The sequence below is a fragment of the Panthera tigris genome, chromosome C1 (assembly GCF_018350195.1).
Source record: "Panthera tigris isolate Pti1 chromosome C1, P.tigris_Pti1_mat1.1, whole genome shotgun sequence".
In the NCBI taxonomy this organism is placed as follows: Eukaryota; Metazoa; Chordata; class Mammalia; order Carnivora; family Felidae; genus Panthera; species Panthera tigris.
Genome location: NC_056667.1, coordinates 29,515,067 through 29,540,936, shown reverse-complemented (window position 1 = coordinate 29,540,936; position 25,870 = coordinate 29,515,067). Strand labels below are relative to the sequence as shown.

General features: G+C 47.5%; 1 long non-coding RNA gene across 1 annotated transcript; it reads left to right on the top strand.

Annotated features, from left to right (window-relative positions):
• The first annotated feature begins 1,818 nt into the window (after window positions 1-1,818).
• LOC122241121 lies at window positions 1,819-11,976 on the top strand. Its single transcript, XR_006221101.1, has 3 exons — window positions 1,819-2,090; window positions 11,109-11,196; window positions 11,607-11,976. It is a non-coding gene; the product is annotated as an uncharacterized LOC122241121 (long non-coding RNA).
• The last annotated feature ends 13,894 nt before the right edge of the window (window positions 11,977-25,870 follow it).

Genomic DNA, 25,870 nt, shown 5'->3' with positions numbered 1-25,870 from the left:
CTCTCTCTCTCTCTCTCTCAAAATAAATTTTATTAAAAAATAAATTCTCTTTGGTCTTCACTTATTATCTGTGATAAAAGACTTGTAACAAATCCCACATACTGCCTCCATGCTACTCTAACCCACTAACCCAAAGTTGCCACCTCCCTGCATGGGAAATCTCAGTCCCTCTTCTGCTTAACACCCTTCAGTGACTCCCTCTTGGTTCTCAAATAGGTCTGAAGCTCCTTGGTGTGGCTGGCAAGTTCTGCTGTGATCCAGCCCTTGCTGACCTTTGTAGTTCAGCTCTTGCTCCAATGCTCCATGTGCCGGCCAGGCCCACCCAGCACACCTCCAGGCGGGCAGGGCTTGTGGGCTCAGATGCTCTTCCTGCCCATCGATGCTCCCCCCTTCCCCTCTCCTGCAGCCTACATGTTGAACTCCAATTTATTTTTTAGGCGAAATAGTCTTATTTCTTCCATAACTGCCACCTGTGTTGTGCTCTATCAACCTCTTCTCCCTTTCTTGTTGAGTAGCAAGGATAGAGTGGATGCATCCCTGGAGCTTATTCCAATTGCTGGATTTGGTGCATGAAACGCCGACACTAGCAGTCAGTGTAGGCTTCTCGAGCTGGGGTAACTTTAGTGGGTTGAACAGTGTCACTCCAGAATTCATGTCTACCTGGACCCTCAGAATGTGGCCTTATTTGGAAATAGGGTCTTTGCAGATTGAATTTTAAGTTAAGCTGAGGTCATAGTAGATTAGGGTAGGCTCTAAATCGAACAAGGGCCATTATAAGAAGGGCATGTGACGATGAAGGCAGAGTTTGGAATGATGCATCTATAAGCCAAGGAGCACCAAAGATTGCCAGCAACTACCAGAAGCTAGGGACAGACGGGGAAGGATTCTTCCCCAGAATCCTCAAAGGGAGCATGGATGGCCCTGTTCCCTTGAGTTTGGATTTCTAGCATCCAGAAATGTGAAGGAATAAATTTGTTGTTTTTAAGCTGCCCAGCTGTAGTGGCAGCCCTAGAAAAGATATGCAGAGATTTTTCCATTGCCACCTCCATGACTCTCATGTGAGCAGAACCTTCCTGATGGAAGTGAATCACTGGACAGGTGGGGGGAGGGAGGGGTGGAACTAGGTCACTGAGGGCATTCAGTGCCCTCCTGTGCCCCTCTACACCCCTGTGCAGTCCTGTGGGATGGTCTGTGGTCTGCTCAGGGAGTAGAGTAGGGGGTTCTGATTGGCCCCAGAAATATGCCCCATCTTTCTTCCGTAGTCTCCGCAGAAATTCTCTAGGGTGAGGGTGTACAGAGCTGGAGCTTTCCACCTTGGGCCCTGACATCTTAGGTTGGGCTCCCTGGGTAGTTCTGTTGGCAGCTTTAGCTTGTGAGCTCACCAAGCTTTGTGAGGATTTGTCATGGCTTCAAGGGGTTGGCTCAGTACATGAGCAGAGTCTGGAGTTTGGGGCCTGTGCCTGCCGGTACCGTTTGATGCTGAAAGAGATACCACATCTGCAATGCGAGTCCCTCCTCTTCTCTGCCAAGGCATGTCCTCACTAGGGCTGTTCCCCCTGATGCAGAAAAGACACACCGCATACCTCAAGATGCCTTTATGGGCCATTGGCCCCTGGCCTGTCTTCTCTGGGAATATTGTGTCTGGATGGGTGTCATTGACCTAGCCCTGGTTTGTGAGTGCTAGAAAGGAGGAAGGGAAGATGAGGAGAAGGAGAATGGAGAACACACACCTAAGAGTTTTTCCTTCAAATTGGAATAAGCTCCAGGGGCCCACCTACTGCTATCGTTATGATGTCACAGAAAGGAACAGCCAGAGCAGGGGGAAGAAATTCATGAAGTCATCTGGCCCAAAGCCCTCTTCGATCTTCCATGCCACCAGGATGGCAGAGGTTGGTGCATGTTTCTGGCAACTGAGCTCTTGAATACCCAAGACCACACAGCAGCAACGCTAGGGGACGAACTCACTGAGCTGGTGCCCAGCTGCTCATCTGGGAAGTTCTACCGGGTTCTCACTTGTAATCAGCAAACCCAGACTCCTCACCTTAGAGACTATCAGACCAAGCTTCTCTTGGGATCCTTGAAGATGGCTGGTAATGAATGTGAAATGATGACTCATGTTGTATTTAAGCAAGACTCTGGGTGTGCGTGTGAATGGGGATTGCTCAAAATCATGTCGAGGTGCTGATGATTGCATCAAAGCCTCTGCAGTGGGGGAGGGTGGAAGAGAGAAAAGGTAGCCGTAGATTTTAATACAGAAAGGGAACAACCACCTGTGAAGCTTTGTAGAGAACGATGATCTGCGTTCCTGGCTGGTTCTGCTTTCATATCCTCTGGAAAATACTCTGCTGTTCTCAAAGCCCTTGAGAGACAGAAAGTAAGAGAGACTTACCTTGGCCTTATGCAATGACCAAATGAAGTTCTCAAAGTCAACATGGAGCAGTGAGGACCGTAGGTCCTCACAAGAGTGAGAAGGACCGACGATCTGGCCTCGTCCCCACCACTTCCCCTGTTTGACGGGGGTTTAGTGCATTGTCAAATACCGACTTGATCCTAGTCAGAAAAGCCCCAGAGAGTGACCATGCGGCTGATATGTTAGAAGAGTCTTTAGGAGCTCACCAGTATGAGTTTGTCCTGACAGCTACTCCAGCTGACAGCTGGATTTGCTTCTTTCTATTTCAAAATCATCGTGCCTCCTGTAACAAAAGCTAGGGGAGCCAACCTGAGTCCAGCAGTTTAGTTTGTAACCTCGTTCCTTTCTCCTTCAGGGGAGAGGGATGCGTCAGCCACGGGAAGCGGGCCAAACACTCCCGCGTTTCTCTTCTGTCTCAAGTGGAGATTAATTATGTTGTAACTTCATGTTGATGGTGATGGGAGGGTCCCCTAGCAAGAGCAAACCTTCCCCAATTCTTCAGGAAAGAACAGACTGTGGCAGATTTGAACTTGGCCTAAGGGGCAAGGTATTGACGTCATCCAGGCCAGACCACAGTCCCCTATTTCCAGTTGACACCCCAGAAAGCCTCATATATGCAGCCTTTCAGAGGCTTTTAAAAGCAGGATGGGAACAATCTGATGGATACGTTGTAGGGTTACATGAGGAAAGTAAAAGATAAAACCTGCTTAAAAGCACCTGTCTCCAGAAACTACAGGCCAAAGAGAGGTACTAAGACTTTGTTTCCATGGAGTTGAGCTGAGAGGGGCAGCTTTGGGGCAAAAGACACAAATATGGGGCTTGAAATCAAAATTCTGGGGTCAAGACCTAGCTTTCCCACGTGCTGTGTGACTTTGGGCAAAACCTTTCACCAGAGTTTCCTTTTAGGGAAAATGGTAGGAACAAGTACACTAAAAATTGTTAGAAGGACCATATGGCATATGTGCATATTGTAAAATGCCATGTAAGGGTTGGTGTAGTGATTCTCACTGTGGCCTCGAATATGGGATGTGCCTGTGTTCACACCACAAATAGCCAGACACCTGAATGGCCACGAATGTTGGGTTTAATCATAAGATCTGCTCTTTCCTGAGAGCCAAAGGTCTAGGAAGTTTTTGTTTGTTCGTTTACTTGTAAGCGACTCTTTCTTAGAACTTTCTAGCTAAGAAATCTTCTGTCGTATATCACCATTGACCAAAAGTCTTTGGGCGACTCTCCCCACCCACTTAAGCCTTTGATTCTTCCTCCCTGAGGTCAAGGGGTCAGACAGATTTCCTCAGTGGTGCACTGAGTGCTCTAAAGTTGTATGACTCTACCCACCAAGAGGAAAGCTTTTGCTTGTGTCAGATAGCCTTCTGGAACACAGGTTACACATGAGGCAGTAGGCTGAGTGCAGAAGGACACCAAACTCTTTGGTATTCTTGCAAACTAGAGGGCACCCCATGCCCAGATGCTTGGCACTGCTCAGAGAAAGGTCACCCACCCCTTCAGAGTGCCAGCAGAATTTTATAGGACTTGATAGAAGGGAGGCATTACCCAGCTTGGATAGGAGAAGGAAGGGAGAGGCAGGGACGGAAGTGGCTCTGAGCTGGCCTTGCCCTAACAGGTGCAGTGTCACATACGCAGTGAACAGCTCGTGTCAAGACCCAGCAGCAGGAAATGGGGGGTGGCATGTGCTGTTCCTCACTTACAGCCTCAACAAAAAAGAAAAATGAACAGATACCGAGGCTGAGGAGTTGCTATTATGTGCTGGGTACAAGGCCCGACCCAGTGGTAATTGGGTACATGTTTCTGAGTTAGTCGGCCTGAGTTTATCACGTCGGCGCTCCTTGCTGGCAAGTGTGTGAGTGCCAGGCTTAATCCTGGGAGGACTGGGCGCCCACACCCTGCGTGCAGGGCCCCCTGGGTGGAGGAGGGCAACTTTCCTGTCTGGGCACTGCCACTTTCCATTCACTTCACACGCCAGTGTTTTGACATGTTCGCGCCTGGCCTGTTAACACGGGATAACAAGGGAGTGCGCCCAAAGGCGGTGCCTGGCTCCTGAGCTGGCACCCGGCCAGGGCAGCCTTGTCTAGCTCCTTTCCCTGGGGTGGCAAGAAGGCAGCTACTGGGTAGTTCTGGCTCCTCTGAGTGCCTCCAAACTAGAGCTTCTCCAAATGTCAGGGAGGAGGGTTTATGACTTCGGCCTTTTATGATGTACCTTTAAGGCCAATTATTTCTAGAGCTAATAATCCTAACACCTCATTGAATTAGGCACTGGGAAGAGAAGGAATACACTTCAAAATCCATGAAATTACAAGTGGATTGAGTGACTCACTATTCTGGATGAAGGCTTTATAGTCTGTAGTCATTATTATTGTTAATAATAATATTAATATTAATAAGCATTTATTCACACACACACACACGCCCATGGGTCTTTGGGCAGAGCTCATGGAGGACACAGACAGACTCTGTCCTCAGGGAACCGAAGGAGGCTATCTCTAAGACACTGTAGTAAATCACTTGAGTATTGTAACTGTCAAGGTTTTAAACACCTAAAAATCAGCACTATCATTAGCAATCAGTAATCACTGTTATAGAAGAATAAATCTTGTAATCTCCAAATTACCTGTTTGCACCAATTACAGTTCAACTGATGAAACATACCAATCAAAGGGGAATTTACTGGAGGCGCCCAGGCTTATCTAGGTTAAAAAAAAAAAAAAAAACAAAAAACCACCAGGAACCCGCTGAGTTCCCAAACTGTTGTTTCCTCGCTCAGTCTCCGTTAGGGTGGGTTTTCTGGAAGTGGAGCTGATAAAGCCCTACACAAGTACCCCCCGGCAGGAGGGAGTCCAGTTTTCACTTGTTTATTGATTCACTTATTCCCTGCCTGCCTACAAAAAGGATTTGAGGTAGGTCACACTAAAAACACAGATCTCGCAGGACGGTTTTTTTAAAAAAGCAAAAGGAAGGTTGGAAATTGTGGGGGTGGGGGTTGAGGTGTTCGAATGTTGAGCTCCCACAAATCTTCCCGAGAGTTCTTTTCTAAGCACGGGGCTGGGCCCCACGGGGAGCAGAAGGAGAAGCCAGCCCTCCCGTTGCCTGTAAGGAAGGCCCAAGTCGAGGAGCCTCACAAGCTTCCGACTGGGTCTGAGCTTCTCAGAAGGTAGTGCACAGAGGACGTCCATGTGTTGTCTAGCTCTCAGCCCACGACGAAAGAAAGCGGGTAAACGGAGAGGTAGATTTTTTTTCCTTTTTGTAGATACTAAAAAAAATATTGAAGGGGCCCAGTGGGAAACCATCTCAGTGTTTTTTACCAGTCTCCCAGATGTGTTCTCCATGTGGTCATTTCTGGGCTGGAGTTAGAAGAAGGCGATGGAAATGTGGACCCACTGAGCCTTCTCTGGTTTACTCTGGAGCTTTGGGCAATCTCGATCTGGTGTTTGCAACTGAGGGAAAGCCAGGGAGCAGTGGCCGGGAAGAGGTGGGGAACGGACAGGAGCTGGAAGTAAACTGGAAGGAAAGCAGTCCCCTGGCGGATTTGGCTCAGGGATTAGGAAGTGAAATGGATTTAAACAGCGAGGGTCTTCTCAGCCCTGTGCTGTGTGCCAGGCTTCTCCTAAGGGTGCCTCTGCATACCCTGCCACTGCAATAGTCCCAGCATCCCATCCCCGCTCTTCCGTGGATCTTGGTTGCATCGCCGTTTTCCCAGCCCCTACCTGGCTTTATTGCTTGCCCATATGGTTCTGCATCTCTAGGAAATTATATCCTTGTCTTCTGAGGGCTCGCTTTATGTTTGTTTTTTGCTTTAAGGTTACCGTGAGTTCATTTTCACTTCTGCCCTTGAACATGGTAACGGCAGAACTGTTTAAGTAGCAACTTTCTACATGGTGCCCTCTGTTGGTAGACAGCCTCCATGATGACCCCAATTGCCCTGGCCTTGTGGTACTCACGCATTTGTGTAGGTCCCTCCCACATGGACTCAGGGTTGTTCTATGTGACCAGCAGGATACCACAGTGTTAGATACCGTGCTGAGTGCTATGTATAGGACAGGCACCATCTTTGACCTCATGGAGTTTACAGAGTTTACAGAGCAGAGAATATAGATAGATAGGAAGATGATAGATAGATAGATAGATAGATAGATGATAGACACTGAGAGCTCTAGCTTTGGAGCTAGATAGAACTGGCTGAATAGTGGCTTCTTCACTTGGCTTTGTGACTTTGAGCAAGTTATCTAAGCTCTCCGAGTGTCTGTTTCCTCATCGTTACATTAATTTTTTTTAAGTTTATTTATTTTGAGAGAGATAGAGAAGGGGGAGGTGCAGAGAGAGAGGGAGAGAGAGAATCCCAAGTAGGCTCCACGTTGTCAGCACAGAGCCCGACATAGGGCTCGAACCCATGAACTGCGAGATCATGACCTGAGCTGAAATCAAGAATTAGACACTTAACCGACTGAGCCACCCAGTGCCCCTGTTTCCTCGTCTTTAAATCAAATATCCATCTTGAGGATTACACGTGACAGTGTGTAAAAAGTATTTACCACAGTTTCCAGGTTTGGGTGGCTCCTCCATAAATGTTATTCCCTCCAGCCGTGCTGGTGCTGAGAATGTATGATGAGTAGGAAGTCATCTTTGCCTTCAGGGGGCTCCGAATGGAGCGGAGGGACAGATGTGTACTCACGAAAGTTCAAGGCAGACTGTGACAAATGCTGTTACAGGGGCGGAGAGGACAGTGGGAACCCAAAGGAAGGCATAGGAAAAGCTTCATGGAGTTTAGGTGACATTTTAACAAGCCCTGGCGGGTAAGAACTTTCATCATTGCAGGTAGGGAGGGGAAATCCCGAGAAGTCACAAGGCGTAAAGCCTCCTGATAATCAGCGATGGTGGAAATGTACTAGCTCTTGGTCATACCGCTTCCCTGTAGTGGGCTGTGATCTCTTCATCGGTAAACGGCAGCTGCTAAACTCGAGAGTAAATGTTCCTTCCAGCTCACCCATTCCACAAGGCCAGGGTACTGCTCTGTTCATTACCAACTTTCAGCTCCTAACACATGGTGGGCACTCAATAAATATGTATTAAATAAGCAGGTATAATTTTATGCGTAAGTGGCTTGCCTCAAATGAGAAAAATCAGGGAAATATTTTTTCCATTTACTTGACATAAGTCATTTCCTGGGGCAGGGGGGCAGGGGGACAGGTGTGGTGGCAATGAACCCATCTACATTGTGTCACTATGTTTTGTCAAAGTCCTTCTGTCATCCTGGTCCTTCGATTTCTTGGCTGTGCCTCCTATTTCTTCCTTACATCCCCTAGTCTTGCTGTGGGCTCCTGCTCAAACTTTAAAGCGACTGGCATTTCCCTGGAGATTTCCTTAGCACTCAGCACCACGTCCTCGGTCCAGGCGAGGCAGACCCAGCCAACTCTGAAGAAGCTTTGCATGTTTTCCTTCACTTAACTGCCATTTTGCGATTGGTACCTCCATGAATGGAGTAACCGTGAAACCAGAGCTCAACAGAAGAACGTCAAAAGCTGTCGAGCTACTACTATGCCACAGGACAGGGCTGGCTATCGGTGAAACTGTGCTATAAGGAGGCTTAGGCCCTGGGGGGTCCCCACCCCACTCCGTTTTGCCTCTCCTCCCCTCCTCAGGCCTATGCTTAAGACCCTCATGCTGTTTTCTTCTCCACTGGGACTCCTGTAATACACCGTCCCCTGGGGCTTACTCTGCTCCAGCCTTTCCAGATCACCCTTGTTCTTTCAAAGCTCATCCTGGGTTCCATTTCCTCTGAGATCTGCAGCTCTGTGTTTTTGGTACAATTAATTCAGTCCACAATTAATGCCCATCCTGTGCCTGGATCAGTATAAGCTCACAGGATGCCAGATGAAGGAAAAGCGCTTCTTGGCCCTGATCTGGCTTTCTAGGATGAGAGTGGCCAAGACGACAAACCAAACGATGCAAAGCAGTTAACGGACAGTCCCTTTTAAGTGATAGATTTGCATGTTACCAGGAACTTTTTGAAGTCAGTGGCTTACCTTCAAAGCATTCTTATTGTGACAAACAACTTTTAAAAGGTTTTCTCTTTTCTTAACCTTACAAGCAGGAGAGCAGTACTTATCAATGGCAGAAAACTTGGAAAGTGAAAGAATATATACGTAGGGGACAAACTTGTTGATGATCTCACTACCCAGAGGCAAGCCAGCATTGGAATATTTTTCCTGTCTTTTTTTCCCGATGCACCGGAGATCCTGTGTTGCTATAATTTTGCCTCTACCACTTTTGTTAGCAAGCACTCTATCCCAACCATTTTGCAATGTTATAAAACACACTGAAGAGTGATTCTAATGGTAGGAGTTTGTCAGCAAGTAGGAGCGCTGAATTTATTTGGCACTGAGACTTGGGGTAGCCTCTCTAATAACACTCCCATTTCTGCGACTTCTAAGACAAGTGCTGCCATAGTGTATTTGTAACTCAGCCGATCTGCTCAGCCCTTCTCTGAAGACACCGCATCCTGTGCCGTTAGGTGCGAGCATCTCCAGTCTCCGGATTCTCCACTTCCTCCCTTCCCCCACCCCGATTTCCTTCATCTCCAGTGAGCGATAATATCTTTCATTTGAGCTTCTCTTTCTGCCTCCAATGACTGCCTCCCCTGATGAATTCTCTCTGGGTGACTTTGGCATTTGCATATTTCCTCGCTTGGATATTCTGAGATGTTGGAACCAGAGAGCAGGTTGATGCGATCAGGTACTTAGCTGAATGAGGCTTTCTCGGGAACTGCACAAATATTTGGAGTCGGGTGTGTGCCAATAGGCAATTAATTGAAATGTGGACACAGCAAGCTTCTGGAGGAAGGAAACTGAACTTGAGAAATTAGCTGTGGGAAGCAATCCTCCGCAAGATACAAAACAGTAATTTGGGAATTTCCTTTACCTCAGACTGAAATTGATTTGGTACAGAAAGAGGAAAACAAAAACAAAAACAAAAAACCCAAACCCAAACAAGGTTGACTCCTGCATTACCAGAGCTGGAAGGCATTGTCAGAGAATGCCGGTCTGACCCTCCTGGGGATGGAGGAAAGAAAGCCCAAGGTCAGTGGCAAGTTGGGGCAAATTCAGGACCAGAAGCAAGATGTCCTGACTCCAGCCCAGGGCACTATCCATTTTATAAGCTGACTGTCTACCTGGAGAGCCGGATTATCATATCAGGAGCAAAAGGGCGAGGACTGTGATTTAAGCATTTCCCCGTCACCGATGACTTTGTGAATACATTTAGGAAAATCCGTAACGAAACCAAGGTACTCGCTGATTGTGGCCTTAAGGACGGAAGCACATCTAGCCAACATTTATGGAGCTCCTGCTTCATGTGTGGCTGTCCGCTAAGCACTAAGAATGGAGGTGATTACAAATAGGGTCCCTGCTCCACACTGTGTGATGTTGGCCTGATCCCGGGAGGGGCCCAGCTCCTGACTTGTCCTCTTTAGAGGTATGAGCCTCTGTGTCCATCTGCATTTCTCTGTCTTCCAGGAGAATGGACCTTTCTCCTTAAGATTTTTATAAACGATGTATAAGAAAATAAAAGAGAAGTTCTGACCGTGACGTTGCTTTAGGATTCAGATTATCTTAGAGTGATATGAAAATCACCTGTTCATTGTTAAGGTATATATTTCGTGGTTCAGGACCAGAGTGATCCATTTTATTTATTTATTTATCTTTATTTTTTTTATTATTTTTAATGTTTATTTATTTTTGACAGAGAGAAAGAGAGAGACAGAGCACAAGCAAGGGAGGAGTAGAGAGAGGGGGAGACAAAGAATCTGAAGCAGGCTTCAGGCTCCAAGCTGTCAGCACAGAGTCCAACGCGGGGCTCGAACCCACAAATGGGACATGACCTGAGCCGAAGTCGGATGCTTAACTGACTGAGCCACCCAGGCGCCCCTGGAGTGATCCATTTCAGGCTTCCCCTAGAACATGGTTCTCAAAGTGCGGTCCCTGAACGGGAGGCATCAGTACTGCCTGGAGACTTGTCAGAAATGCAGATTCTCAGGTCCCACCTCAGCGCTACTGAATCACAGGCACTGGTAGGGCCCTGCCATCTGTTTTAACAAGTCCTCCAGGGGATTCTCATGCATGGTGGAGTTTGAAAACCATTGCCCTAGAAAATATGATTTGGAAATCTGGGCTGCTGAATTCTAGCACCAAGGAGGTAATCTATTTTTTATTATTGGACCCTTAAGAATAAACTCTCTTCATTTTAGAATACCCAGGTGAGCTGTTTCTATCCATTGCTGAGTGTTAAACGGGAAAACATGTCCAAATAATTCTTCAAAATTTAACTGACCAGCAGAGTCAGACACGATTCTGGGTAACCCGTCGTATTTCCAGTAAGCACAACGTTTGCATACTTTAAAGTTTCATGGAATAACTGAATAAGTTAATTGATTGCTTAATCTGTTATTTTTAGAATATCACTTCCTTACCTCATGTGAAAGTTTATTCAAAATTCAAATGGGAACATTTTATTACCCCAAAATGTTTTCCTATATCCTTGAACATGTTACTAAGGAAACCAGTTGCAACATTGCACTGATATTGTTGCTCTAACAAATTAACGATTCAGCCATGTAGATGCCACACTACGATTTTTTTCTCTCTCTAGAAAATTTCACACTTATTGAATTTATACATTTATAACACAGGACGTTGCAAGCGACGCTATACGGAGAAATCGCATCCCAGAGTGACAACGGAGGTTTCCCTGGGATGTGTTTTGTGCTGTTTGAGCAGGTGATTTTTCATCCGGTACCAGGAGCTCTTCTGTGCAGGGAAGCTGAGTTAGAGAGAGCAACCATCTCACAAGGACACTTGGTGTCGAGCTTGGGGGGTTCTCGCTGGTGAACAGCGACTAAAACCGGCTGCGTGTGTGCAAAGTGTGTGCTAATCACACTTTTAAGGAATCGAAGGACATCAAAGCATGAGATCACGCGACTGAGATGGCACCAGGAGATGGGGGGGGGGGGTGGTGGATACAGCACAGTGGGAGGCCTCCTGCATTTTCTGCCTCAATGGGGGGAGGTGAGGTTATTAATGAGGGGATAGATTAGAACAGATGGGTATTTTTGACACATTTCCCCATGTTGTTATTTTCCAATACCCCATCTTCCCACCAGCTAGTCATGTGCCTTTCTCTTGGTTAGGAGTGAAAGCATGTGACTTTTTAAAGGGAAACCTCAGGAAGGGAGAGTGGAAGTGGAGACGTTGCCATAATGCTCAGAAGGCACGCTCAGCGGATTTGGAGAGTCTTCCTGAAGCCTCTGCTGGGAGGGGAGAGGGAGAAGCCACCGTGGGCTTGTGTGACTTTGGACACCGTGTTCGAAGGGAAGCCGTGTGACCCTTTCCCACTCACTCCAGCCCAGCCTCATGGCATCCAGCAGCCACCACTCGCCTCCTGATTGCCGTACCTTTCTGCAGCCTGGAGATTTGCATTGTAAATGCTGTTTGTTAGGCCCCTGAAATAATATTAATCACCGTAAAACAATTACGTTGCATAATTTGTACATAAAAAAGAAAGAGTGAACCTTTTGCCTGAATTAATATTTCCTTGTTTGTATCTTTCTCATCCTCACAAATAATGAGACCCCTGTCTGCCCTTCTAGGTGAGAATGGCTTTGGGAAAAGAAAGGTATCTATCTTCGAATGGCTTCTTGAAATGATGCACAGTTGTCCGGAGCCTGGTGGCCTATGCAGTTTGGGGTGGAAGAACCACGGACCCTGGGGAAAGGGACATCTCGACACCCTGTTGCAAGGTGCTTCTTGCAAAGAGGAGAGACAGAAGCGTGGGCACCAGGGGGCTGCACAAGGGGAAGGTCTGGGAAGCAGAGCAGCAAAGGAGCAAGGCTCTGTGCCTGTGTTTCTGTGGGTGCACCCTGTGTCCATCTGGGGAGAAACAGCTGGCAGTGAACAGAAGCCTAAGGGAGTTGGGAACCACCATTCACGCCCACTGCCCACCGTACTGGGTTCAGTGGTGGTCTTCACAAGATTTGTCCTCTGGACAAGATTTGTCCTCTGGAACCAGCGAACATGGATTTCTGTCGGCAAAGGGTCTTTTCAGATGTAATTAAGTTAAAGGTCTTGAGATTAGATCAGCTTATACTATCCAGGTGGGCTCTAAATCCAATAATAAGTGTCCTTATATGAGACAGAGGGAAGAGATCCTGGAAGTGAAGAGGAGAAGGCCCTGGGAAGATAGAGACACACGATGCAGCCACAGCCCAGGGATGCCTGGAGTCACAGGAGCTCAAACAGGCAAGGGAGGATTCTCCCCTCCAGCCTTCGGAGAGGGCGTGGCCCTGCCTAGGCTTGATTTCGGATCTCTGGACTCCAGAACTAGCAGAGAAGGGTTTTCTGTTGTTTTAAGCCACTACGTTTTGTAGCAGTTTGTTACAACAGCCCTAGGAACTGACACACACACACACACACACACACACACCATGCCCTCTCCCTTCCCACAACCTCTCAGGGAGATTCACTGGCTCGAATTTTGAGTTGATGATAATGTTCTCACAAGCCACTGCTGGAGGTCCCCAGAGCACATCCAAGCTTGTGGGACTGCCGTGCTGTGCTGTACCTGGGTCCCAGATGATTTCTCCCAGGAAGACTCTCCTTCCCAGGAAGTCACATACCAGGCATTGAGCACAGAGAATTTCAATGTCAGGTCCCTCTGACATACCGTTTAGGACTGGAAATAAGGGCCTGCGTATGAGGCAGAATTGGAGAGGACTCTGTAACTACCATTTTGGACTCGCTTCTTTATCCCTTCTCTTTATCCCTATCTCTTCTTTACCCTCTGCTTCTTTATTGAATCTCAAAGGCTCATGACTAGAGTTAGCACCCATAGTCCAGGACAACATACATTTCAAAACTAACAGGACCCTATATATGGAGCACATATGTACCAGGCGCTGTATTAAAATTTCTACATTGGCTATTTCATTTCTCCTTGCAGAAGTCCCGGAGGTGTGAGTGGGTGGGCGGTTATCCTGATTTTGCAGATGAGGAAACTGAGGCCCAAGGACATGAGGTAATACTCCCAAAGTCAGGAGGCTGACAGTTCGCAGAGCCAGCCTTTGAACCCTGGGTGTCTTTGACTCCACGGCTCATACCCACAAGCGCTTTTCTCCTACTTTGTTCTTAGGAATGCAGCCCGGTGCAGGGACGCACATCTGTGCCTGTCCTGGGCGCTCACTTTCAAAAGAATATGCACATTTTTTGCATTTGAGGCCATTTGACTTGGTTAATTCGTTCACATTGCACATTTTCTTTCCGTAGGGACTTCAGAGGGCATTTGGGGACAGATTCCAAATTGAACTATACCCTCCACAAGGTGATTTGTGGTTTGGTTCGGTTAGGGCTCTGCCTTCACGCCGAAGTTCACACACCTGAATGTTGTAAGAATTTTCATGGTCTGGCCCCTGCCTGCCTCCCCAGCTTCGACTCTCGCAAGCCTCTCCTCTCCACCTCGTGTGGGTGACTTCACAGCTGTTCTGAGCTACTTTCAGTTTTTGTGTGTCTCATCCTCTCAACAGACTCCCGTCCTTTGCCCAAGCTGTTTCTTCTGCTTGGAATTCGGTCTCCCTACTGCCCTCTCCACTGGTCACCCCATCTCTATCCTTTGACTATTTAACTTGGGTAGCTCTATTCATCGTCTGGGTCCCAGATTAGAAGTCAGCCACTCCAGGGACGTCTGGGTGGCTCAGTCAGTTGGGCATCTGACTTTGGTGCAGGTCATGATCTTGTGGCTCATGAGTTCGAGCCCCGCTTTGGGCTCCAAACCCGCTTCGGATCCTCTGTCCCCCTGTCTCTCTGCCCCTCCCCCACTCGTGCTATCTCCCTCTCAAAAACAAATACATGTTTAAAAAAAAAAAAGAAGTCAACCACTCCAAGAAGCCTTCTTGGATCACCTGAACTTGCCCAAGTACCTCTGGTGGGACTCTCAAAGCATCCTTGATCTCCCCACCTATCACATTGTATGATAATTTTATTATCTGTATCCTTCACCTTGCTGCAGGTTGAGGGCAGGGACAGGGTCTGCTTGAGTCACCGTGTATGCCTGGCACCCAGCCCAGCACCCGGCACAGAATAGTGATTCGATAGGTATTTGTGAAATGAATGGAGTTAAGAAGGCCAGAAATGACTTCCTGGATCATTAGGCTCAGAGTTATGTCATTAATTAGGACACTGAGGAATGTTATATTAAAGGGCATAGTTATCTGACCAGTTGTCAACCTCAAAGGTTAAGGATGTTCTCAGAATATTCTAGATTCGTTTTGCAAGCTCCTAGAAACAACTTCATCTAAATCATTTGGACAGATTTTAACATTGAAGGAGATGGCCTTATTTGATGTGTTCAGTTCATTTCTTCTTTGCAACTAATCTATTTAGTATGACCATTTAGAATAATAAATTGCAAATTGTTGACCACCAAATACATAAGATAACAGTTTCAATGTTGTTTCTAAATTGATTCCTCCAAGTGTCAAAGGGAACCCCCAAGTACCTAAGATGGGCTGTCTGTCGCCTTTTACTAAGGCCCCTGTGAGATAATAGAAAGACATATATATATTGGTCTCTGCCCCTGGTTCCTGCTACACAGCTCCCCAAATCCTCGCAATTTCCTAAGGGATGAGGGTACTAGGAGAGTCTTTTGTTCTAAGGAGGCAGCTCCGGGTGGGCTCCTGGTTGGCTCCTGGGTGGGGCTGGTCACCAGAAAGACCAAGTCATGATTAGAAGCTTGGAATTTTCAGCCCCCTACTGTCCAGAGAGGAATTAGTAATTGGTCATGCCATAAAATTTCCAAAGAACAGGGTTTGGAGAGCTTCCATGCTGGCAAGCACACCAATTCTGGGAGTACTGCGAGGTACACGCCCCAGCCCCACAGGGACAGAAGCTCCTGCACTCAGGACTCTCCCAGACCTCGCCCTATGTATCTCTTCATCTGGCTGTTCATCGGTGTCCTTTATCATATGCTTAATAAACTGGTAAATGCAAGTAAGTGCTTCCCTGCGAGCTGCTCTAGCAAATTAATCAAACCAAAGGAGGGGGGTCGTTGGAGCCTCTGATCTATAGCTGCTTAGTCAGAAGCACATGGGATAACCGGGGCTCGTATCTGGAGTGTGTATGTGGTAAGGCAGGGGGAACAGGCCAGTGGGACTGAGCCTTTACCCTGTGGGGTCTGACACTCTCTCCAGGTAGACAGTGTCCAGATGGAGTTGAATTGTAGGACACCCGGCCAGTGTCGGAGACCTGTTTGTTGTTGTGGGGGAAAAGCCCCACATATCTGGTGAGCAGAAGTATCAGAAGTGTGTGTGGAGTGAAGGAATGCCCTTGGGACAGACACACAGTAGTCAAGAACTGGTCTTTCTCTACCGAGAAAGAGGAAGACTGTGTCTCTCTTGGGCATCTCCCTGGTGACTATGGATTGAGCTCCTGGCCCTTCTGAACCTTCTGACCACGCTCAGTGTGGGGGGTTTCAGTCCACCCCCTGCTCTTCCTTTGCTCAACACAAAGGCATTGGTATCATTCTTTAGGTTCTTTCTGGCCTTCCTGAAGGGCAGTGACTTCATTCAGGATTGCAGAGCCTGGTTGGATGTGCTGGGCTTCAACAGCTGTTGTACTTGGTGACTTAAAGACCAATGCTCTGTGGCTGGTGCTGGAGAAAGAGCTGGATTAGGGGTCAGAGGACCTGGGTTCTTACCTGGCTCTTCCTTGTGGCCTCTCTTAGTTAATGTCTGCTGAAGGGATATGTCTTGTGTCAGTGGGTGGGCTTGTTTCCCTTGCCTTTTGAAAACGTGAAGAACAAGACCTCTCCATCCCTTGACTTTCTTTCAAATTATCTTCCCCTCCCATCTTAAAACAGTGCGAACAAAGGGCAAACTCAATGGCATTGTCAGAATGGAAAGGCCCCTTCCAATTTTTTGGCTTCTTGTCTGAAGTCTTGTCTTCAGTCGGCACCAAAATATCCTTACAAACAGAGAATGGGGGGAGTCCACACTTGAAACTAATGGCCATGGAATCTGAGAATTATTGAGTCAGAGAGAGGAAGGAAAGCCAGGAAGGAGGAAGGGGAATGGGAGGGATTGGGGAGAGAGGGAGAGGGAATATAATGGAGTCACAGGGCTAATCATTGGCCTCTTTTCCATGACTCCCTTCCTTGTTGGGTTTTCCCAGTGAGGGAAGCTCTGTGTTCTGAGCTGAATGGTAAATTCAGACTGAGATGCTGGGGTCCACAGAGCCCTCCCTCCCTCCCTGTTTCCTTGGGGTTGTGACAGTAGCCCCATCTGTGGTGTTGGTGTGAGCCCAGGGTCCAGCTACTCCCTGCCGGTGAGGTTGACATACACCACCCCCTGCAGCTCTGGGGTAACTGTGCCAGCACAGCTCCTATAGCAGCCTCTGCAAAGCCAGCCTTCCATGCCCAGGTCACATGTGGCTTGCGACAGAGCTGGCTTGTTTTTCGGAAGGTAAAATGGTGGTATTCCGTGGGAGGCTCTTATTCACCAAAGGACAACAGAGGCTGGGTCAGCCTCAAAGGTGTTGAAGATGCTGAGGGAGGGAGGCAGCAGGAGGTCCCGGCTCCTTGTGTGAGCCCAGTCTGCTGGGGTCTCATTGACTGCAGAAGCCTTGCTCTCCAGGCACTTACTGGGCTGCTGGCTGTCTTCACAGGGCTACGTGCAGAGGCTCCACAGCATGGTTCTGACTTCCCCTTTAAAGAGAACCTACCGGGGTGGGGGGTAGGAGGAGTGGGGTGCTGACTGGACTAGTTTCTGGGCACTGGGGGTCGCTCTTGGCCCACCAAAAGGCCATAGCAGGGCCCTTCTTGGGCTCTAGAGAAGACTTTAAGGGGAGGCCTTTGGCTAGCCACAGAGAGCTATCCCGGGGCCTTGGTCAAGGCTATGCCAGACCCCAGCTCTTCCTCAACTGAGCCTCGGACTAAGGGTTGCAGTATTTGTGCTTCTTGCGCAGAATCAGGGCAGGCAAGCTCAGGTCATGCCAGGTCCTTACGACTTTGGAAAGAGATATGTAGCGTTTAGGAGGCCAGTCTGTCTTTCTAGGCATGGGGAGTCTGTCTTTCTTCTTCCCCTCCTGACACCACCTTAGCAGTACTCCAAGCCTTCACCGTTTCTTGCCAGCACTATTGGGACAGCCGCCTAAATGGGTCTTCCTAGTCCTGGTTTCTTCTCCTCTCCTTCCTCAGCACTGTGGTCAGTGACATTTATCAAATACCAACTGCTTGTCAGGCACGGAATTGGTTCCTGGTGACACAGAAATGCATGAGCCCCAGACCCTGAGCCCCCGAAGCCCACGGTCTGGGAGGGAAGAGAGACTATGACAGATAGTGACAACAAGCTGTCTTTAGTGTTGTAACAGCGGTGAGCTCACGCTGCTTTGGAAGGATAAAGCAAGTCACAACAAACCCAACTGGTGACATTGGAGCTGAGCTCTAGAAGGCAAGTAGGCGTTTGCCTGACAATAAGGTAGGAAGGGGATTTTAGGCAGCAAGGATCCAGGAGTACTGACCTGGCGTGTTCAGTGTCGTCAAGATGTTGGACTCAGGGCCAGGCAGCAATCAGATCAGCCAGCGCCTTGGATGCCCTTCTGAGTTGGCTGGAATTTTTGCCAAAACAAAAATCAAATCATTTTGCTTCCTGCTTGTAAACCTTAAATTGTCACCGGGCAGAGCACACATTCTGGGCCATGTGGTTTGCCTAGGCAAACCTCGACCGCTTTCACCTCCCCCATATCCCCCTGTGGAACCCCCACCCATCCTTCAGCAATTAACTTCGACCCAACTACCTCTGTGAAGCTGTTCCAGGTTCCTCGATCTGAACTTGATCTTGCCTTCTTCAGACCCTCACAGCATCGAGTGCCCCAGAGGATGTCTCCTTTCTGTACTTAAATATAATTCTGTACCTAATGCTTAAATCCTTTCTGTACTTAAATACGAAGTCTGATTCATTTTTTCTTTTTCTCCATAGAGACCCACACAGACACTGGCACATAGTAGCGGTCGAAGGTTTGCTGAACTAAGACTTTTAATGCCTGTTAAGGGTCAAATTGTGCCTCCTCCCCAAAAAGATATGTTCAGATTCTAATCCCTGGTACCACTACTTGTGAACATGACCTTATTTGGAAAGAAGGTCTTTGCAGAAGTAATCAAGTTAAGTTGAGGTCATGTTGGAGTAGGGTGGGCCCTACTCTAATAGGACTGGTGTCCTTATTATTTTTTTAATGTTTATTTTGAGAGAGGGAAACACAAAATCCAAAGCAGGCTCCAGGCTCTGGGCTGTCAGCGCAGAGCCCAACGCGGGGCTCGACCTGAGCCAAAGTCTGACGCTCAACCGACTGAACCACCCAGGCACCCCTGGACTAGTGTCCTTATAAGAAGAGGATAAGGAGGAGCGCCCGGGTGGCTCAGTCAGTTGGGCATCCGACTCTTGATTTCGACTCAGGTCCTGTTCTCACGGTTGTGGGATAGAGCCCGGCATTGGGTCCACATTGAGCACACGGAGACTGCTTGGGATTCTCTCTCTCTCTCTCTCTCTCTCTCTGCTCCCCACCAAATAAATAAATAAAAAAAAATAAAGAAAAAGGAAGAAGAAGACGAGAGGAACAGAGATAACAGAGGGAAGATGATGTGAAGACACGGAGGAAAGCTGGCCACCTGAGGACCGAAGCAGAGGTTGGGGCAATGTTTCCAGGAGCCATGAACAACTGGGCCACCAGAAGCTGGAAGAGGCAAGGAAGGATCCTCCTTTCAAAGCTTTGTGGGGTGTATGGGCCTGCCAACACCTTGATTTCAGACTTCTGGCCTGCAGAACTGAGAAACAATACATTTCTGTTGCTGTAAGCCCCCAATCTGCGGTACTCAGTGATGGCAGCCCCAGCAAACTCAGGCAATGCCCCTATTCCTCTGCTCCTCATCTCTCCTGGCTGGCACTGCCCTCTCTGGTTTTCTGGGCCCTGACACCTCCACATAGGCCCTACCCCTCCAGCTCGGTTCCTCCCCAACACTCACCCGTGTTTGCCACCACCACACTAATCACTGCCTTTGGTCAAGGCCACACTTCGAGGTAGCTGGCCAATCTACTGTGCACAAGACTGTTCTCATATTCATGTACCCCCACTTGGGTAATAGATCTGAATTTTAACCTGGGCCTCCCTGGGGCCCAACAGTGTGCACCCCCAGGATTGACTCTAAGCAGGGGCCTCTCACAGCATCAAGAATGGCAGGGCTGGGGAGCTTGAGTGGCTCAGTCTATTAAGTGTCTGACTTCAGCTCAGGTCATGATCTCACGGTTCCAGAGTTCGAGTCCCACATGAGGCTCTGTGTTGACAGCTTGGAGCCTGGAGCCTGTTTCAGATTCCGTGTCTTCCTCTCTCTGCCCCTGCCCCACTCATGCTCTGTCTCTCTGCCTCTTAAAAGTAAATAAACATTAAATAAAATTTTAATAATAATAAAAAAAAACAATGGCAGGGCTGGAAGAGCCCCTGCTGTACGAATGGAAAGACTGAGGTCCAGAGATTTATGGAGCACTGACTCTGTGCCAGGCACCGAGCTGGTCATGGATGTGCAGTAGCAATGGAGGAAGAAAAGACAACCAAAATCTTCCCTGTGGGTCTTACCTGCCTGTAGGTGGGGAGATGGCCATTAGCTGCATCCGTCAGAGTATCAAATTACATCTAAGATCAGTATTTATGAGAGAGAGGCACATGGTGTTGTGAAATCTGAGACATTGGGCACTTTTGTGGGTGACAGATTCTGGACACTTCTGCTTCCCTGGATGGGCACCACACCCTGGTGGCTGCCCATGGGTAGGGCTCTCTGGGTGTCCATGGGTAGGGCTCTCTGGGTGCAAAGGAAAGAAATCATCTCACAAGTATACTCCCCAAAGTTGGGAAAACCCCAAAGAAGGGACTACATACTTCTTAAAAATGTCCTTATTCCTTTATTCATTCACTTATGCATACAGTCAACAAACATTTATGGAGTACCTTCTATGTACCTTGCACTATCAAGTGTTACAGACACACATTTGTATCCTTTCAAAGAACACACAGTCTAATGAAGGTGAGAAGCCTATGAACAAGCATAGGCCAGGCACATAGTAGGCACTCTTTAAGACCCTGCACTGGAGAGGACATCAGAAATGGACCAGCTGCTTCTCCAAAGGCAGAAGTCATGGTTGCCACCAGGTGCAAGCCAAAGAACTCCAATTTCCTCTTCTTTAAGTTTAAATGTCTTTCGAACAAGCCAATGCAATGCCTCTCCGGTGAGATCCCTTTCTAGTGAATTTGGCTGAGTCTTTGATTAGCACCAAAACCTCATTTTTCACTTTCAACTGGTTCCCCCCCTTTTAACATTGGGGCTCCCAAGATGTTCTTTGTTTCTGATGCAAAGTGTGTGTGTGTGTGTGTGTGTGTGTGTGTGTCTGTGTGTCTGTGAGGCAGGGGTACAAAGAGCCAAGACTTATTTTCAGCGCTATAGAGGAGCTGGCAGAAATGGAAAAATAAGGTTTTCAAGTTCAGATGTTTATGCTTTAGAAGAGATGTAGATAGAAAGGCTCGTGGCAGTCTGTGTGTCCTGTTCGATATCTAAGGAGCATCCCGAGACATGCCTTCCAGCATTCTGATTAAAAAGCCTCCCTGCCCCTTCCATGCCTGCCTCCTGTCCTCTTCCCCTCCCCCGGGGGGGGGGGGCCTGAATTTACCAGGTCGGGGGCAATGCTCCAGGAGGAGGGGCCTTTTGTTTATGCCTGAATGAGAAACCTGCTTTCCTGGGTTAGCAGGGCCCGATGATCAGGGCAGATTAATCCCAAGAGGTAGTCGGTGCACAATTAACATTTTTGCCTCTTATTTTAATTAAGAAGGGCCAGGGGATAGGGTGTTAGCATGTCTAATGGGACCGTGTGGCATGTGCTGACTGCCGGAGGAGTTTCAGTTATTAGCACTTGTTGAAGACTTTCTAGATAATTAAATACCACATTAATCATTGCTCTGAATGGACACAGAATTTTATTTCTCATCTGGACTCCTCGTAAGTGGGAGGCAAAGTGGCTCCCGGACCTGGTGGCACCCCAGCACACAGGCAGGAGCTCACCCGACGCAAGCCCGCTTCCAGTGGTTCTGCGGAAAAGAAAAGATTCTAGCAGACATTTGCCTTCGTTGTTCTGACAGCTGAAGCTCTCTTCACAGGCACATTAACATGACCTCATTAGTTTCTGCATCTACTCTTGTAACCACATAAAACGGAGTGCGGTAGGAGCCAATCATGCTAATTACATCAGATCGGTTTGCATATTCATAAACCATTTTCTGTTTTATGGACAGCAAAAATAAACACAGTATCTCTTTAATAATTTTAAGTGGGTCACTTTCAGGACTGTATCTGTTTTAAATAAATTATCATATTGTTAAAGGCCACAGTCAAAAGCTATTTTTTGAGCAGCCTGCGAGGTGGGAGTGGGGGGCAGGGCACGTGGGGAGAGGGGGGGCAGACTCAGAGAGTCAACAGGATTAACCAATTGGTCAATTTCCAAGGTCTCTTCTGCCAAAGAATACCCAGACTTGAAAACCAGCCCTGGTTTAGTGAACAGGTGCCGTGCAGCCTCTTACTAATGACAAAATATATTCTTGTCAGAACTATGAGATTATCCAAATCACAGTCTTAAGCAGTAGGAGTGAAACCCAGTAACATACCAACTCCCGTGTTTTCTTGGAAGTGTTTAATTTTAGGGGCCAAGCTTAACATTCTGGCTTTTCTCAGGCGGGATAAAAAGTTGGCATAAAAACAATGAGAAGCAGGTGTCTGGTTGACTCAGTCGGTGGAGCATGGACTCCTGATCTCGGGGTCCTGAGTTCAAGTCCCATGTTGGGCATAGAGTCTACTTTAAAAAAAAAGCAGGAGTCAAATCTGCACAAATGGACCTTTCCACTATCCCACTTGTGCTCCCCTCTTGCCAGACAATCCTGGGACCAGAACAAGCCTACCCTATGCCCCGTTCTGTGGGAATCCTTCCGGACCAGGAACTGTAACCATTGACAATGGAGCCGAGTTACAGGTTTCCTTTGCTTTGGGGTGGGGAGAAAGCTTCAAGTAAGAAAGATACACAAGATTTTCAGAGAGAGCGCACTCAACCTAGTTAAGGGACTAACCTGTTTTCAAGACTACCCCAAAGACACAGTTACATGAGACAATTGATTTGATAATTATGAATCATTCCTATTCATTCATTAAATTGGGTCCCAGAGAACTAATACTGCCCTAATCCAATTGAGTGCTACATGTATTTTAAGGTAGTAAGACAGCATTTCTTTATTTAAGAACCATCCTGTAATCTCAGGCATTCCACTGATACAAGCTGATCTTTTCCAACACGTTTAATAGAGAGGTTGTTTCTCATTTACGCACAGTTACAACCCCACATGTATTTCTAGCTCTGGATCGTCCTTCATTTTCTCTTTGTTGTAAACACTCCTGGGAGAATTAATGCGGCATTTCTTAGTGGTAGTTCAGGCTATCCCCATTTTGTTGTTGTTTTTCAAATGTTGCTTCCGATTGAGTGGGCGTAGAAGCTGGAAAAGGCTCTCATTTTCCATAATGCGTAGGTCCCTGACTCAGAGCTTCTTGAGGGCCTTCTGCTCAACCTCCAAAAATGTTTGCATTTATTCACCTTCACCTTGGATCCTGGCTAGGTTAGTAGACTCTGAGCACAGGCGGCTGCCCTGTGTTATTATGTGAACCAGAGTTGAAGCTTTCGTGTGTCAGCTGCACTGATTTTGAAATACCCTATTATTTGTGCAATATACCTTGGAATTACAGTTTATAATTTCATGAAAGCCTAACATATCTGAATGTTTACAAGTTCTATCCCTTGGGGAAATATATAGTGTTCATTTCTTTTGTTTAGTCTATTTAAAGTAGGACTAGATACAAAGCAGAAGTGATTGACAAATTAATGCTCTCAGCTCCTACTCAAAAGTACTTGAATTATTAGTACAAAAAGCATGTTACAAACTGTAATAATTTTAACTCCATTTCATTGCTAAAAGCTAATAATAATGAAAACAAATGAAAATAGTAATGCAATCTAACGCTAGCCAGAATGGAAGCAGTCACAGAAGTTGGGACTCTGCAATCAGATAATTAGTTCCATTAAAACTAAGGAACGGGTAAGTCTGTTCATTTATTTTGGATTCAGTTCTGTGGGGGAAGAATGAGAGGAAAAAGAATGGCCCCTGTGCAACATAAATCAGACCTAACCTTCCTTCTTTCGTCCTTCTTCCCTCCACAGGGGAGGGAGGCATTTCTAGGGTGAAGGCTGTACTCCCACGGCAGAGGGGGAGCAGAGGAGCTAATGGGTGACACCAGTGAGTGGAAAGTCACTGCTGATTGCAATTAGAACAAAGGAGTCTGGAAGGCTCCAGTCCCACCTGCAGACTGTCTCAGCCACCTCTGGGGAAGGGAGAGAAGTGTGTGTTCCTGGAACAGCCCTGAGTAAAGAACACTGGTTATCAGGAAATGGGAGGGGTACTGGTCAGGGTTCTCCAGAGAAACAGAGCCAATAAGATTTATATATTTATTAGATCTTATATTATATATGCTTATATAATAAGTATATGATATTATATATACATTGATTGTTATAAAAATATTTGTAACCTATAATAATCTTTATGTATATTTCTGTCTGTCTATCCGTCTATCTGTATCGAGAGACTGATTAGTAGGGATTGGATCACATGATTATGGAGGCTGAGAAGTCTCAAGATCTGCAACCAGCAAACTGGAGACCCAGGAGAGCTGGTGGTGTGAATCCCAGTCCAACTAAAACCAGGAAAGCCCATGGTAAGGGTTCGAGTCTGAGGGCGGGAAAAGGCCAGCGTCCCAGCTCAGCACCGAGGCAGGCCAAGTTCCCTCTTACTCGGCTTTTCTCTTGTATTCAGGTCTTCAGTGGATTGGATGAGGCCCTCCCACCTGGGACAGGGCAATCTGCTCTACCCAGTCTACCAATCTGAATGTTAATCGCTTCCAGAAAGACCCTCACAGACACACCCAGAATATAATGTTTGACCAAATCTCTGGGCACCCCGTGGCCCAGTCAAGTTGACACATAAAATTAACTTGGGATCACGCTTGGGATCTCTAATCTGAATTCATCTTGTCAGTGTATCAATTATTATCTGTGGATGCAAAACAAACCACTCAGTATGGTTCTTTTGGTCCGGGCTGTTAGGCTGATCCCCGCTGAGCTCACTCATGCAGGGGCCGTCAGCGCGTCAGCGGTAGGCTGGCTATGGTTGAACGAGGATGGGCTCATTTAGGAGTCTAGGGGTCTGCAGGTTGTTAGCTGTGGAGGAGGGGCCGTGTGCCTCTCATCACCCAGCAGGCTAGTCAGGGTGTTTTCCCAGGTGGCAGCCACAGGGCTCCAAGTGCAAGCACTTTTCAAGTCTCAGCTGGCATCATGTTAGTTATTGTCCCTTTGGCCAATGCGAGTCACATGGGCGAGGCCTGAGTCGTGTGGTAGGGAACCACTCAAGGCTGTGGGTACAGGCAGGTGTAAACAAGTTGGAGGCCACCCTGCCATGGCCTGTTACAGTCAGTTTCCGGGTCTCCTAGATGCTCTCTCTGACCCAGGCAAGGAGGGGCCGATGTGGGCAGCCTGGTTTTCTTTCCCAGTCTCCTGTAGATTCCTTCTCTGTCCCCACCTCCCATCCTTTAAATGCTGGTATTCTCAAAGCTTCTGTCCTTGGCTTCCTATAATAAGGATCATGTTGGGACACTAACCCGCACACCCAACCTGAAAACTCTGGAATATCAGAGCAGATTACTGGATACAGGCATATGAGCCTCACTGTCCTTTGGGTGGAGATCCTGAAATATTGCAGGGTTCAGCCCCTTGAGGGAGTGTCTTCTAAACTTCCTGGCAGGGAAAAGATCAAATATGTCTTAAGGAGTTATAAAAGGAGCTATATTTACCTGACAATTAAATTATTGTCAATGACTTAAAGAATTAAAGTATTGTCAGGTTGAGGGGTGCCTGGGTGGCTCAGTCGGTTGGATGTCGGACATTTGACTCAGGTCATGATCTCGAGGTTCGGGAGTTGGAGCCCTGCATCAGCTCTCTGCCATCAGAGCAGAGCTTGCTCTGGATCCTCTGTCCCTCTCTCTCTCTGCACCTCCCCTGCTTGTACTCTCTCTCTCAAAAGTAAGTAAACATTAAAAAAATATATATCATCAGAGTCAGGTCATCCAACCAGAGCTCTTCTGTGTTTCTGACCACAGCAGGATCTTGCTCTGGTGAATATACTTCAGGAAAGGCACCTCAGTACCCTGAAGATTTTTCGCCGCGGGTGTTTACAGAGCAGCTAGAGCCATCTTGGGGAGGAAGAATGGGGTGGAAGGAGC